The sequence below is a fragment of the Myotis nattereri genome (genome assembly GCF_964212035.1).
Source record: "Myotis nattereri genome assembly, chromosome: 6".
Classification (NCBI taxonomy): Eukaryota; Metazoa; Chordata; class Mammalia; order Chiroptera; family Vespertilionidae; genus Myotis; species Myotis nattereri.
The window spans coordinates 93497931-93515025 of NC_138081.1; positions in this window are offsets into that span (position 1 = coordinate 93497931).

The window sequence follows — 17095 nt, forward strand, 5'->3', positions numbered from 1 at the left end:
AACCTATCTTGAAATGTGTGACGCTCTTAACGTAGCTGAAAAAAATTTGTGTACTTATTCTCACAGTGATCTTGTTTTGTTGAATATTTAAGTGAAAGGATACTAACCATTTTCATACTGAATTTTCAAAATTGATATTTATGTTCAAATATTTTAAAAATGATGCACAGAAGAGTTAATTGTCTTTGATAAGTTTGACATAGGACCTATCACACTTTTGATGCTTTTGGTCACAGTGCTGTCACTAAAATGCTGGCAACTAGAAATTTACAAGGAGTAACCTAACCACTTTACTTTAATAAAATGATTAAAGTGCTACAGGCAATATCGGCATTATACACCATAATGTTGATTTGTGATTGTTAGAGAGAGTATGATATGACTTTCTGCAGTATCAGTAGCCTGCAGTATTAATAGACATTAATATTTAAATAGTTTTTATGTCTTTAAACATTTCATTAAACATTGGCTCTGTCCTTAGCATAAATGTATATACTGTACTTTGATCTTTTGTATGGTAGGTAGAAACTTATTTTAAAGCAAAGTAGTCTTTATCTGCAGCATATTATAGGTGGAATGCACCTTTATTCTAATTTTTATGTCTACACATAGGGCAGACAAATACTTAGACAACAGGAAGATTGCATAGTATAAAATTACTTGCTTAAACCTCTGGAAATTATATAATAATTCATTGGTAAAATTTGTTACTTATTTAAGTTATTATATTCTTACTAGAGTCATTTCTTTTGTCCTGATAATTTAGTTGCTTCATTAAATTTATTGGCCATTTTTCACTCGTATCAAAGATTATAGTTTATGGAGCTCTACATTTAGGGTTGTTTGGAGTTTTGGGCAATTGTGTTACATTTAAAAAGAAAAAGTTGCTCTTTTAATTGGAAAAAGCATTTTTTATAAACAGTTCATCAGGTCTAAGGTGCCTTTTTTCATTGATTGTAAGAAACACCATTTGGAATAAAATAAATGCTTCCAATATAACATGTCACTGACTATAAGACCCAATTCACAAATGTTAAAACATAAAAAGTATCTTAGAATCAAAGAAATGCGGTATTCATTATTGAACTTTATGCATGTATTTTAGATGGGCACAACCTTTAATGAAAAAGAAAATTTTAATATTCAATTAAATTTATTATACCTTATGTGCCTTCTTCATTATTACTTTATTGGGTGCTATATTAATAACATGTTTTAAGGGCTTTTAACTCTTTCAAAGAAAAAAAAACTAACATTTTTCTTTTTAAATATTTTGCATAATATAGAAGAGGACAGCAGTATCTTTATATTCTTAAAATAAGCAAAATAAAAATGACATGAGTAATCATAAATACTGTAGTGTGGCAGAGAATTATAAATGTTTTAGTTTATTCGGTGGTTTTATATAACATCTTTTAAACTATAACTTAAGTTGATAGTTATATTTTTTACTTTTGAAGAAAAAAATCAGGTTACTGTAGTTTATAATAGGAAATTTAAAAGCAAGGTGCTTTGATCCAACAAAACTTTCTGGAATTAGAATTTAAAATTAATGGCCCAGATTGTTTTCTTTTGGGGGGCATACTTTAAATAGTGGCATGCATATTGGAAGCAGTTTGAAATACACTACTTCTGTGGTTTTCAGGCAAGAAATGAATAATAGAATCACTGGTGGAGCTCTGAAAGTTTGGGGGTTCTGGGGGTCACCACAAACATACTAGTGCAGAATCTCCTGGGGCAATACATATTTACACACATAATAAACCCCCACGTACCCCCACTTTCACTACATTAAAATACATAAATATTTAATGTACCAAATACTTGAGATTCTTAAAATATTTTGAAAAGTAAAATACTTGAGTGATACACAATTATCTTCAGTATTTCAAGAAAGTAGGTACTTAATTGTGGCAGCTGGTGTTGGAGGATGAATAAAAAAACTAGAGAAGTCTGTTATCACAGATGTTTTAAACTCAAGCATTAATTTAAAATGAACTATAGCAGATAAGGATGGGAGGAAGCATATGAGGTAGTTTTTGTAGGAAGTAATTTTGACTGAAGTGAAACTTTGTTTAGGATACCTCAAATAAAAATTTACTTGATACCATGTAATAAAATGCTTTGGTTATGTAGAAAGCCCATTTGAGACAAAACTGTAAGCATTAACTTTATCAGAGACTAGAAGTAGCGTTATTAGTGGGATTACTAAGATGTGGATTGCATATCAAAAAGTAATGCAAGTCAGTATTGTATTTCGGCATGAACTTTGCCCAGACATTTTCTTCTCTACTTAATTCTCTCCTCTTTCATGCGATTCTTTTCATCCTATATATACACTTGCAGTTACACTGTCTTGTTCTAATCAAGGTATAGAACAAATACTCTAAGTAATTTATAAAATACATATAGTATATCATGGGGTGTGATTGCGCTAATGGGCTAACTTTATATTGTATGAGAAATGTCGGGGAGTTGGATGACCTGTAATGAAGGAAGCTGAGAGAGTGCTTATGCCCTGAGCTCAATACATGGTAGAGAGTGAACTTGTAACTCTGAGCCCTGAGAATTCGATGAGTTTAGTGAGCATATTACACTTGCGGAGCAATGGCAGACATGTAGAAGTTGGCTGACCTGTGTTGAAAACCACCCCCTGCCCCATGCCCTTATCAACTCGCCCTGCCTTGGGCAGCTGTCACTATTTTGTCTTGTTTTTTCCTTCCCTTCTCAGCATCTTCAAATCCTTCTCATCGTAGCCTCCTTTTGACCCACTGTTCCAGGCAAGAACTATCCAATGGATTTGTCTGTTGAAAGCAGCTTGCCTGCCCCTTGGCTTGATGATTTCTAAGTTCATTTCCAGCATTTAAATTCCTTGCGTCTATGAAATAAGGTTTCTCTTCTGTAAAAGACCAGGTGAAGAAGCAGGAGGAACAAAGGGAAAGACTAACAAGATTGAGGTGCTTGTTATAAGGGCACAGGTTTTGCTGCCTTTGGGTTTTCAAAACTGGCTTTTTAACATTTGCCAGATGTATGTCTTTGAACAAAATTACTGCGCCTCTAAGTGCATTCCTTAATAGCTAATCTGTAGGGTATGCTTTTTTATTGATATTAGTTAATATTTAATGGACATGTATTATGTGACAGGAACTAGAATAATTTTATTACCTGCATAATATAATCCTCACAGCAATCCTGTGAGGTAGTTAGAAAGAAGTCACAAGTGACTTCCCAAGGTCTTATAACTTGTAAATATTTGAGCAAAGAATGAAACACGGGTCTATTAAATTAAAGATTAGTCTGCACCACCTAATAAAGTGTCAGACACACATCACAGAGGCTCACCAGAGGTTCCTCTTCACTTTGGGACAGGCAAATTGAGGCAGAAAACCATAAAGAGGAACAGCCCCACCAGGCTTGTCCTTCTAGGGTAGGGCTGCAGTTAAACACCGAACTTGCTGTTCTCATGGTTACAAGTATACGTACATGGGGCTGTCTTCTTTTGCTGTAAGCAATCACTGCAGCTTCATTTTCTTAGATTTTATGTTCAGGATTTGTTTTTTCTTACGGTTATACCATGGCATAATGTTAATTTTCTTAATAATTTGCTGTTTAAAAAAAATTTTTTTTTGAGAGAGAGAAACATCAGTTTGTTGTTCCACTTATTTATGCATTCATTGGCTGCTTCTTGTATGTGCCCTGACCAGGAATCCAAACTGCAACGTTGGTGTGCTGGGATGACACTCCAACCAACTGAGGTACTTGGCCAGGGCATTACTTGCTATTTTGGAAGCAGGTTTCTGATGCGTTGGTATTCAATAAGATTTCTTTTGAAAACACCTTTTCCCACAAGTTAAATAAGATTTTAAAACCTCTTGTACTTTAAAACGATTTGATACATTAAAGCAAAGCCAGTGATTGCTAGCCAGTTTACATTTTAGATGTAGCTTTGGCATTTCCTTTCCGAAATTTGGCATTTATATACTATATGTGTAGCCAAAACCTTTTTTCTTGTGTATAAAACTCCTATATTAAGAATATTCCATGACTTGAATTAAATGAGATGTAAAGCTATACATAGTAAACATTCAGTGTTAGTCTTCATTCACCACTTGATGAATTCAGAGAGTTTAGAGACTAGCCTTTGTCTGTGGTGTCAGTAGTTCATTTGCAGTTATTTTACTTTATTAGAATATATAACCCGATTCTAGGTTTTCTTTCTTTCCAAGTCTTCTATTAAATCCACCGAACTTAGATTTATGTAAAGTTTAATCTACAGCATGTCATGGTGTTGGCCTTGGATCACCTTTTTCAGAGTCTCTGGGCAGATGACTCTTAGGCCATTACTGCCTAATGCACACATCAAGGGAACATGCTTATCATACTTGTGAGTTATATTTCTCTTTCTACTAATCTTACCAAAAGTAGTTATTATTTTGCTTATATTGTGATTATTACATGAAATAAAATGTTCTTGCATTTGAACAATCTTTTTTAATGACATGACTCTTGTGTTTATTACTGAGCTCGGGTCAGTTTACACATTAGTAAGACTATAGTAAAATCACAAGACTTGTATTAAATAAGTAACAACCTTTGCAAGTGTAACAGGATAACGCTTATTTTAAGAATTGATCTTTCCTTCTTTGGTGATGGATCTTACTTTGAGCCTTGTAGTTAAGAGAAGATAGCACTTCACATCTCAGAAGTTTTTGCAGATCTTCACATCTTGTATCACTGTGGTCATACACAGGATAAGGATTTAAAGATTTCTAAATAGTAAAACCACTAGGACTTCATTTAGGACTATTTTTTAAAATGAAATTTATTTAATATTTTAATTACAGCCCTGTGTTCATCATATTACTTTCTGAAATGTTAGTCAAATAGTCTGTGACCACGGGTTAAAATATATCTCATTACTGGAAAAGAGGAGAGGGTGTGGGGTGGAGAGACCTAATACTTTCAACCTCTGTGTTGCAGACTACACAGTTTATCTTTAGAAATACACTGTTAGCTAGGATTTGTTATTTCTTCTTTACAAATAGAGAAGCAAACTCAAAGAAGTCCATGGTCACGTAGCTTTTGATTTGTGTGGGTGTTTGAACCCAGGTTTTGCTGACTTCAGAGCTGTGCTATACTTAAAAGATGCTCCTTTGGAATGGTAGATTTTACTAGATGGCTGGGACGGTTAGTTTCCGAGGGCTACTGTAACGACATACCAAAAACTGGGTTGCTTAAAACAACAGAAACTCATTTTCTCCAAGTTCCAGAGGCTAGAAGTCTGAAACCCAGGCTTTCTCTGAAGTCTCCAGAGAATTCTTCCTTACCTCTTCAGACTTCAAGCAGTTCTCCGCAGTCCGTGGTGTCCTAGAGGGACCACTGCAGTTTCTGCCCTGCCATCACAAGACCATCCATCGTGTGTGTTCACATCCTCTTCCCTCTGTGCCTAAATTTTCCTCTTATAAGGACACCAGTTATATTTGATTAGTGGTTCACCATACTTCAGTATGACATCATCTTAACTAATTACGTCTGCAATGACCATATTTCTAAATAAGGTCACATTCTGAGGTACTGGGAGTTAGGACTTCAACATATTTTTGGAGGACACAATTCCTAACAGCCTGTGGCCTTAAGTTCTAGAACTATTTAAAATCTAAGTAAATAGACATTTTACATTTGAAAACACACAGTGGGGAAGGTGATACATTTTAGAGTGACAAAACATGTTTATAGAATTCCATTTTCAAATTACTATGGATATTATCACAATCAAATTTAAAATATTGCAAACTGTTACATACAAATAGCACTGCCTAACTTTTTAGATAATTTAGTAATGCCCATACTCTTGTCTTGTTAATTTTTCAAAGGAAACCCAATAATTTTAGTATTCTATAGCAAAGAATCAATTTACTGTGAATTATCCTTGCATTAAAAAAAGGTTTACTTTTTAAAAGTGGAAGGTTTTTTTTTTTAGACCTCAGTACATACAGCTAACCTGGAAATGTGCAACGTGAGTCTTTCCATTTCACTTCTATCATTTGTCTTTTAAAACTAGTATTAGCACTTTCTGTTTTGTCTACTCATAAAAATTCCCTCTTAAGTAAGTGATAGGACTACTTGCCATTTCAGTGGTTTATTGGAAGTAGATTTTTTATTTACCAAATAAATTACCAGTTCACAGTTTATTTGTCTAGTAGTATAAGCTTAATACATTTCTATTTTTTATAGAATTAGCTAGCATAATCTTTATTTGATCAAGTAAAAAACACCTTTGTATCTGACTGAAATTCAGGTTACATGGCTGTATAGGTCTTTACTAAACAGGTATCTTAACAAGGCCCCCTCTAACTTACAGAAATTTGAATGGATAATTCTGATTTTTATTTGAAGAGCACCAAGGCATTTAGAACACTGCCTGGCACATAGCCCTACATAAGGTCCCTGTTGTTATAATTGTCAATAGTGGGTAATAGAGATTTTTGGGATATGCACATCAGTACTGTATATTAAGTGCAAATAATTAAGGGATTATTTGTGCAGATTTGAACATTACAACCCAAACTGGAAAGATGGGAGACAATGGAATTGTGTGGTTCTTGGAGCTTTATAGGTCTAACGCTTTTCTACCTCCAGTGCATCAACTCTTTGAGCTATATTTGTGTTTCTGGTCCTCAGTACCAGCCTTTAAACACAGCTGTCAGATTCATTAGGCCGCTGGCAGGCATCCTGCTGGCCCAAGTGGCTTGCCTGTCAGAGAGAGATGGCTCTGATCTAATTTCAGGAAGAACAATTAGAACGCTTCCTTTGTTAACTGTCTATGTTCAGATAGAACAATTTGGTTAAAAATATTCCTGATGTAGCAGGATCTCAAGTTTTAAGAGTAGATTTTTTTTCCCCAGGGGACTTGAAAAGGGCTGATAAAATTTACACTTTATCCATGAATATATTCATGCTAAAAAAGAATTGTTAATCACCAAAATAAGCTACTTTCTTAAATGTGTCTGACTCAAGGCCTAACACTGTAATGGGAAACCACATTTAGAAAAATGATTTTAAAAATATTTCATTAGGCTATCCTATATGATACTGAATTTGCAAAGCATATTCAGGGCCATTTTATCCCAGAGTAAGTCTGTCAAGCAAAATGTAAGATCTCAAAAATTATCTATTTGGGCAAGAGAAGTGAAGTTACTTGACTACTACTGTAGCCAGTTTAGGAACATATAGTAGGGATCTTGGTTCTACACAAAACGCCCTAATAATATAGTTATCTGTACTTTCAAATGCAAAGCAGTAATTTAATTTCTTATCAGAAAAAACTAACAGCTGGGTTCTTCAGTGGATAATGTAAAATTCAGTTGTTACCTTGATATATTTAGTAAGCTTAAAATGGAAGAAGGCTGTCTCTTAAAATGTTTTACAGATCCGATCTTTCTTTGCCACATTGATTATTTTAAATTTTTTTGTTGGCCTAAAGCTATAGATGTGGGACTTAATGGAGAAGTCTAAGTGTCTAGTACACCGGCCCACACTCACAGTTCACAGCCTTCATTTAAATTTAAGCTGCGTGCTTATAGTTTTCCTCATAACAAGACTTTTATATTCCTGGGAAGTAAAATCAGTCTGCATTTTAATCAATGGCAGACTAAGGTTGTTTTCTAAACTAATATCAGTCTTCAAAGGGTCAAAAAAGGGTCCCCCACTCCCCCCCACAAAAAAGCAATTCCACTAAACTGCTAGTAAAAGTAGGGAATGTGGGAATGTTTATAGATGAAGAACAAATTCTGATGGTGTGTGCACCTGAGAAACGGAATGAGGCCCTAGCTTCCCATCTCATGAGCCTCTGGTGATTGTTATCCTAGCAATCCAAAAGTGTAGACAAGGGTAAGGCCTTGGTTCTCTTCTAAAGCACTAAACATCAGATGGAAATTATTTTAAGACACTGTAGGAATAGTATAACTAAGTCTTACGAGCAGTCACAAAATGTTGATCGGAGAATTGAATGAGGCTGACACTTCGTGGTCAGTCCTGAAAGGTGTGGTTTTTCTGAACTTTCCCAAAGGAATGCTTCACTACTTTTCCCTTTGCTCTTAGCACTTTAGAGCAGTGGTTCTCTCAACCTTCTGGCCCTTTAAATACAAAACCTCATGTTGTGACCCCAACCATAACATTATTTTTGTTGCTACTTCATAACTGTAATTTTGATACTGTTCTGAATCTTGATATAAATATCTGATATGCAGGATGGTCTTAGGCGACTTCTGAGAAAGGGTCGTTTGCCCGCCAAAGGGGTCGCGACCCACAGGTTGAGAACCGCTGCTTTAGAGTCTAAAGTGGTGATCCGTGAGGTCCGAAAGGTTGGCCACCGCTGGTTTAAGGAAACCTTTGGAGCAGTGGTCACCAACCGGTGGGCCGGGTACCACTGGTGGTCTGTGAGGTTCGAAAGGTTGGCGACTGCTGCTTTAGACAGCGCTCCACTCCTTTTTGTAGCTCTGGTGGGGAAAGAAAGTGGTTATAGAGCACTTCTTTTTCCTGGGTTTCTTGTCAAATACCTGCCTACTCAGGCTCCTTAAACAAAGTACCTGTTCTGGTTGGGAGTGTTGGGGCCCGATTGATTTTTTTCTTGTAAATATTTTTCCAGTTGCTTAGTAGTGATCTGACTTCACTTTTGTTTCTCTCTTGGCTGTTTACATTTTTAATTTAACATTTCAAAATAGTGTCTAATCTAATACACTCAATTGGAAGTACATATATGTATGGATGTATGTGTGTGCATATGTGCAGATACCTTCTCCAAGAACCTTCAGCAAATCTTATAGAATTTCTTGTGACCTTTTCATGATGGCACTTGACTATTCTCTCAGGAATTAGACAACTTAAAACCAGTATATTTTTTAAAAAAAATCTATTTGAGTTTCATATCCACTTACCAAGTTTGTACTTGAGAATATGATCTTTAAAGCCTCATATTTTCTCATCAGGGTCAACACAGTCCTCATTAGAAAAATGGCTCTAAACACTCTATTAGCCAGAAATTAACACAAAACGTATACTCAGTACAGTACTAAATGAGTTCTGAGTGTGAGAGTGGGCAAGAGAGCCACCTATAATTTTTAAAGAAGTAGTGTTTCTGATCGCTGGCTAAAAAAGTGTACTAGCTTTAAATCATTTTGAAACATTACTTCATCTTCTGATTAATTATAACCTGACAGTGCACTTACTAGCATCAGTTCATTTTGTGGATTTGCTTCAGCTTCTCTCGCCCAGCTGGGTCCAAAGCTGCCAAAGCTTAATTGAGGCAGAACAAGACTTCTGACAGAAGACAGGTGTGACACGGGAGCGGTGTAGTGGGCAGGCATGTGCTCCTGTTGACCTTTGACTGTCGTATGTTCAGTGTTCAAACAAGAAACCTATTTTTCCTTTTGTGACTTTCTTAAAAGGCTATTTTATGGGCATACTCTTGGATGTTCTAATTTGTGAACCATGACTCTATAAACTCCTTTTTATCAAACTGGTAATTTCAAAGTAAAGTACTTTGTTTCATTGAGCCAGTGTGCGTAGGATTGATACATAGGGATGGAGATGGTATGTGGGACTCATCATGTATTAAGAGTACATGTTTGAAATGCCAAGTTTGGTGTGAGGGTATAAAACAAACAAACAACCCAGGCTTTTATCTGATTTTGGAATTTAGTCCAGGAAAGAAAATCTCTTGGGTGTTCCTGCTCAGATGTACTGCCTTGGAGCAGCCCTCTTTAATATGACAACTTATTCTAGTGAGTGAGAATCAATAGCGTTCTCAATGCCTTTGTGACCATAGTTATTCCTGCCCCACTCTGAGCATCATATAACACAACTTACCTCTGTAGCAGAACTGCTGAGACCCTAGGGCAGTGATGGCGAACCTATGACATGCGTGTCAGAGGTGACACACGAACTCATATTTTGGTTGATTTTTCTTTGTTAAATGGCACTTAAATATATAAAATAAATATCAAAAATATAAGTCTTTGTTTTACTCTGGTTGCAAATATAAAAAAATTTCTATATGTGACACGACACCAGAGTTAAGTTAGGGTTTTTCAAAATGCTGACACGCCGAGCTCAAAAGGTTCGCCATTACTGGCCTAGTGCCTGCTTCTGGCTTCCCCGTATCTTCCTGATCTTACAGCTTTCACCTGTAATTAAAAGTCTTTGAAGCCCCAGGAGGGGGAGTCACATATTATAGGGCCTGCTTTTCCTCGAACTTGCACAAAAGAAAGAACTCAGAGCCTGGGGAAAGTCAGCATTGTAAACCCGTCAGTGATAGAATTTGTTATCTTGTGCTACAGCACTCTGGTTTTTATCTAGAGCAAGGCTTCAAAATTCGGGTGGTGTACCAACATTCCCCTTCCCCCAAGAGACACGTTCGCTTTGCTGGCACAGCTGTGACAGATACCATTAATCTATCCCAGACTCTTTCCGGCTAATCCCCAAACTTCCACATTTCTCCAGGCAGCCACTACTAGTCTTAGTTGTTAGCATTAGATCTGAAACCTCTTCTTCATCTTGGTCTGGAAGCATTTTACCACTTAAAATGCATGTCTTTCTTCAGCATTTATTCCATTGACGACCTCTCAGTCTGCCTGGACAGCTCTTCATTCTTAAGGTTACTCTCTCCATTGCCCACCGCTGCGCTGATGTTCAGTCTTGCCTTCACTTGCTTTGAGGTTCAGTTACATACTCTATAATTTAATCAACCAAGTGCCAGTGTCTAGATTCTCTGATTTTTCAAAATTGTAAGATAAAATTACCTATCAGCTCATAATCTTACGGATGTCATAATTATATTTTGATTTTATTTTCAGTTCTTTGTAAAGGGGAAAGGAATCCCAATGAAGTTATTAAATGGAATAATTCTTTTGCCATTTGTTTTAAGGTTGACTTTAACCTTGTCAATAAAACTGTTTTTAAATCATTATTAGAAACATGCTAAGGCATGATGACCTTTGAACCCAGTTAATTTTTGTTCCAGGTGATTAAAATAGAATTTTATTTGTATTGAATTAAGGAAACCATTGAAAATAACTCAGAAAAAGAGATTGGAATTAGAACTAGTATACTTGTATTATTAACCAAAGATAAAAACAAGAAGCCAATATAAAGATTGTTTAAGAAAAGAGCAAGCATTGTTTAATACTTAAATATACCAAGATTTCTTCTTGAGATGAAAAAGTGGAGCTTTATATCAATCTTCCATGTTTTGAAATCCAAGTATTACTGTTAGAATAGTATATTTTAAGATTATGGGTGAGCATGGAAACCGATACTTGGCCTTGTTGGACTTTTTAATACTAAGTACCCTCAAAGGTTTTAGACATTTTGTATCAAGAAAAATAAAAATCTCCAAAGTATGTCTACTTTAGAACTTGGCCAGACTTGGAACTTTGAAGTGTCCGGTAAAATCTGATTTTCTTAATGTTGGCTCTGGAGTCATTTGATTTAGTTACTTGCAGCAATAGATAGTTGTTTTTCTGTCAGTAGCTTAAGATAGGAGCCAGGTATAGAACTTGGTGGCTTTGCTAACTCTAATTGAATTATTTGTATCTAGACTGTTTTTTAACTACACTTAGATTTCTGTCTCAATTCTTATACCTTTTAGCATGTTTCCAAGTTATGGGCAATTTTTGTTTCCTTTGAGAGGAATAGAGTTATACCATAACCCTTTAGAGATACTCCCGATTGCTGTATGAACATACTTGTCTTCAGTAGGTTTTTTTTTTACTTGCTTGAATGTAGGCCTAGGTATTGTTTTATAGTCAGATTTTGGGTAAAGTGCACGGCTTTTTCTAATGTGCCCATTATCAGATCATATCAGAGGCCTCAAGTGTACAGGTCACGTTGCACTTAGAGGTACATTTGAATGATGTTATTGTTCACGTTGGTCTTTAGACTATGGAATTTCAGCTTCAATTTTTTGCCCTTTGATCATTATATATAACAGATCTGAAAGTGAATCCAACTTGAATTTTCTTTCTTTGGAAGAGAATTGGTAACGTATCCAAAGCACTCACCACTCAATATTCAGAACACTTCAGATGGTTATAGACCCAACACGAGTTCTGTTTAGCAAGAGAGACTAACCATGGTGAGGTTATAACGCACACTGTGGCTTCCCTCCGGTGGGAGAAAGCCCTACTCTTGAACATACTCTTATTCTGAGGGTTATAAAGCACAGAAGCGAGTCTTTGCCTCTTCTACCTGGGAATATTGCTCTCGCATATTTCAGATATTTGTGTTGAGATGCAGTTAATCTCTTGAGGAAGAGAATGCAAATCCAGTTCTGTTAGCTGCACTTGAAGGTGTTCAATACGTTTATGGATCCATAGGAGAAATGTGTCTGGGACTGAGTTTCATATTTTTGTAATAGCTACATTTGGGAGGTTTTTAAGTGAGATAAATTTCTTTACAGATCACTTTCCTTGGTAATATTGATAAACACTGGGCGTGTTATTGTACACTTGGTCTCTCTTCACTTGCGTGAGGGCCACTGCCTGGACTGTGCTAGCAGCAAGAACCATTTGCACATTTTGAGGTAATTATCAGATTAAAACATAAACGGAATTTTCAAGTTGTAAAGATTCTATTTAGAAGATAAAGTTTAAGTCAGATAGCTGGTTGTGTCCTCTGCCCACTCACTTCTGGCAGTGTGCTGTAATTAAGCTTTCCGGACACCGAGGCATATTCGTTTTTCTCTCTACACTGAGCACAGTGTTAATGTGGGCTAGTACCCAGCAGCATAGGAAAGTGAATATGACAGTTTTTCAACAGCGTTGCCTAATTATGAGATTATTTCATTTTTATGTGTTAAAAATCAAATGTTGGTTGTAATGGGTAGGATTTGGGACTTAGAAAATATAGAAGCCTTACTGTTGACGACTTTGCAGAATTATGGTGAAGTGATACATTCAGGGGCGGGGGAGATCAATTCAGCTTTTACCCCTAAGTTTTTTCTCTGGTGAACAAGAACATGGTTCCTCTAAGAGTGAGAACGCTTTTCCAGGTGATTTAATTCCCTAAGATGTTAAGAATGTTTCGCTAAAGATCCTTCAGGCATCCTTGAAGCTCAGGCTCTGTAGGCCTAGGCCAGTGGTCGGCAAACTCATGAGTCAACAGAGCCAAATATCAACAGTACGATTGAAATTTCTTTCGAGAGCCAAATTTTTTAAACTTAAACTATATAGGTAGGTACATTGTTATTAACTTAATTAGGGTACTCCTAAGGCTTAGAAAGAGCCACACTCAAGGGGCCAAAGAGCCGCATGTGGCTCGCGAGCCGCAGTTTGCCGACCACAGGCCTAGTGGAATGGAAACGACTGCTAATGCTCAGACAGCTTTGCCTCCTGTAGTATGTGCCTCTCCTGTTCTCCACAGAATCATTGCAGAACTTCCCGCTCACCACAGAACACCCTTTTTCCCTCTCAGGAGAGGACCCTCCTGCTTTCTGGTGCAACTGGCAGATGGAAAGCACTTGCTTCCGGCAGCCTCCCTGAGCCGGCCTCATTACCTGGGCCCTGCTTCTAGACCAGCTGTTTTCAATCCCGAGATCTGGTCTCCCACACCTTCCCCGAGAGGGTATTTGGCAACATCAAGACGCTTGGTTGTCTCACATCTTGGATGGGATGGGAGGGCTGCTGGTATCCAGTGAGGATTAGGGGCAGGGATGCTGCTAAACATCCTCCCACAATGCAGAGCGCAGCCCCCAGGACCAGGAGTCATGTCTCCAGACGGCTGGGAAACCTCACTCAGGCTTGGGAAGAGGTATTGCTTCTCTTCCTCCTGGATTTTCCATCTTTTCCTTTTTGCTGACCCCAAGTTTTCTATTAAGAGGCTTCAGTCTTTCACACTTAAAACAATAAATCTTGCCCTTGACCTTGTGTCCTTTTCTAGTTATTGGTCCCTTCATTCCTTTATAGCAGGTTTTTTGGGCAGTGTTTTCATGGTCCTCAATTTCCTCTTTTTTCCTCAGTGCACTGTGTCGTCAGCTTTTGACGTAGAGCTGCTTTTTGTCGCATTTCCAGTGACATGCTGGACTCTGGGGTCTGTTCACCTCTCCTGGGCCTCCTGTCTGAGCTCCACCATAAACATCACACGTTCCAGCCTCCAGGCTCCTTCACTGCTTGTCTTGCTACTGCTTCCCCTGCTGAGATGGGATCCTCTTCCCCCGTGTGGGCCTCATTGGCCTTCAGGACTCCGTGCAGGAGCCCCGGCTGCGCCTCTTCTCTCCCGGAGCAGCCCCCCTCTCCCGGCACCCCGTTACTCCCGGGCTGTCGTTACAGTGCAGTGACTTGAGGGCCGCGGCCAGATCTTAATTTATTTATGCTCCTAGTGAAGTTCCTGATCATATTGCATATAGGGTGTCCCCAAAAATGCATACACACATTTTGAATAATTATAAAGGCAGTCAGTGTTTATTAAAATACACTTCATTTTCAAAATTGAGCTCTCAGCTGTTAAAGTGTGCATACATTTTCGGGGACACTGTATTCAGTAAAATTTGTTGAAAGAATAAATGAACATTAAAAAGATATTAGAACTGTTAAAAAACAAAACAAAACTGAGATGTGAAAAAATTCCTTCTTAGCTACATAGCCTTAGACCAGCAACTTCGCCACCACACCTGAGAGCTTGTTAGAAGCCCAGAATCTCTGTTTCTCGCACAAACTGACTGAGGCTCCACACGTGAAAGGGATCTGCGGTGATTTGGAGGAATGATAACGTGAGAAATGGCTCTCGCTCCGCTCTCTTTTCCCCAGCGGGTGTGGGTTTTCATGTGTTGACATGGAATAAAGACACTTGATGGTTTTGCTGTTTGTAAAGACTAGAAGAGGTGTTTTTGTAAATAGGCTCAATGGCAAGAAGGAAAAAGTAAAACGAAAATTTCGAGGCAAGGGCCAATTCAATAATGTGCCTCCAGTTCTTTAAAATTACATTACTCGTCAGAATACAGTTAGCAGAAGCCCGAGGAGACTTGTTTCTGACCAGGAAGGGGAGGTCATTTTTAACTAGAAGTGCTGCTTGGTATGTTTAAGGGCTTATTCATCACCTCGGTTATGTTTGTAACAAGAGCCGTGAGTGCATTTTTCATATGAATATTCTTTCTTTGTCTATAGATTGAATTTCATCACATCGTGGGGACCGGAGGCTATAGATTTAGATTGAGGGGATACATCCCTAGACTCCTTTTGGTCCTTTCTGATTTGGGGGATGTGTGTCCCACAGTTTATCTTGGCTTCACTTTACCAGGACATACTGGCGCTGTGCCTATAAGGAGTGAATATAATGAAGTCTGAACTTTCAAGGCTTTGTTACGTTACAGTTCCAGGAAGCAGTATGACTCAGCTGTGCTTTTAAGAAGAACATATAAGGCCGAATGCTGTTTCATGGCACAACTTCTGTGTAATACATGCAGAGTTTTAACTGTAAAGTTAATGCAACATAATTTCCAAAAACATGGGAAGTCTGCTTTTTTTATTAATGGGTTTAAAAAAAAAAAGAAAAAAGACAGTTCAATGTTAGATGTTTTTAACAAACATTTAAGTTCCAGGTTTCTTGCCAGATTCTTTGAAATAGTTTGCAAAATTTGATTTCAACACCCAAATAGAAATGCTTGAGGGGCGAGGACTGGAGAAAGCTCGTTACGCTTGGGTTTATCGCTGGGATGGAGAAATACATTCCCGGTAAACTCGGCACAGACTTGTGGAAGGATCTGTATTTCAAGTACTTTGAGTGATGGAAGTTGGTGGTAGTAGGTGGCTTCAAGGGGTTTATCTTTCGTGGGCGCAGGAGGAAAGTATTTGCGTGATCGCTCTGACAGAAGGATATGCAGATGCAGCTGGAACATAGAGGAAGGACACTCACTGCTCGCTAGATTTCAGTTAGAACTTGTCTTTTCATTTCAGCAGATGAACCCCCTCCGTCTCAGTATCCTTACGTATAAAAGGAGGCTATAAACATACCTGTCTGGTCGGCTTGCTTTGAGGAGTAAATGGAAATCCATGTACAGTGCTTAGTATAGCACCTAAACTAGATGACTGCTTAATAAATGTGAGCTTACGGCTGCAGGGCCGTTGCTGTGCCACTATAGAGACCTTTCCTCTGGCTTCGCAGTGTCTGCCTCCCTTCACCCCTCGCTCTTCCTTTTGGCATTATAACCCTGGTCCCTGCCTGGAAGGAAGCATCTCTAAACCTTGGAGGTTAAATTTAGATTTCCTGGAGAGTTTATTTTCCCTTATTGTCTTCCCTCCATCCTCAATGCGAAGAACTCACTTTTAAAGTTTCTAGGACATTAATACTGTGGTCCTTTTACAATATAGTATGTTCCTCTCATTCGAGATCTGCTCTGTCCAGTAAGAAATCCCTTTGTCATATGTGACTATCTAAATTCACTAGAAGTTAAAAACTTAGTTCTATAATCACCCCATCTGAACTGAAATACTCCATAGCCACACTTGGATTGGTTAACATAAATATAGTACAATTGGTCACCGTACATATAGATCATTTCCAAAAGCTCTGTTCTGTGTCACTATTCTAGAACAGTGGTTGCTGAGAGCCTGGGACCCAGAAGCGGGCTGTTTACCTTAACAATTTATGATTCAAATCCTCCCTCTCCCAATTATATTCAATGCTTTTTTAAAGGTTTGTCACCTTTGGTTATTTTTCATTAATGAGGTCCAGTGCTTGAACAATTTTGATTCTTATTTTTATAAGTATAAACTCTGGATTAGTCATTTAATTCTCATTTTAAGACCTTTATGAAAATGTTGGGTTTTCTTTTTAAATGAATTTTAGTACAGTTTTAAAACATTTTTTAGACAGCCATCTTTAAAATGTTATTCTGATTAATGATAACAGTGTTTGTTTAGATTAAGCATAATCAACAGAGTGACTTCCACCTCTTCCTTCTCCTTCAGTCTCTTATATCTTACATTTGCCAGTTTTTTCTTTTTTCTGAGCAACTCGGCACGTATTTTCCAAACACAGACAGTGTTCATTTAGGGTGTTTCATCCTGCAGCTGCCATTTACTCCTCCATTGTTACTTACACC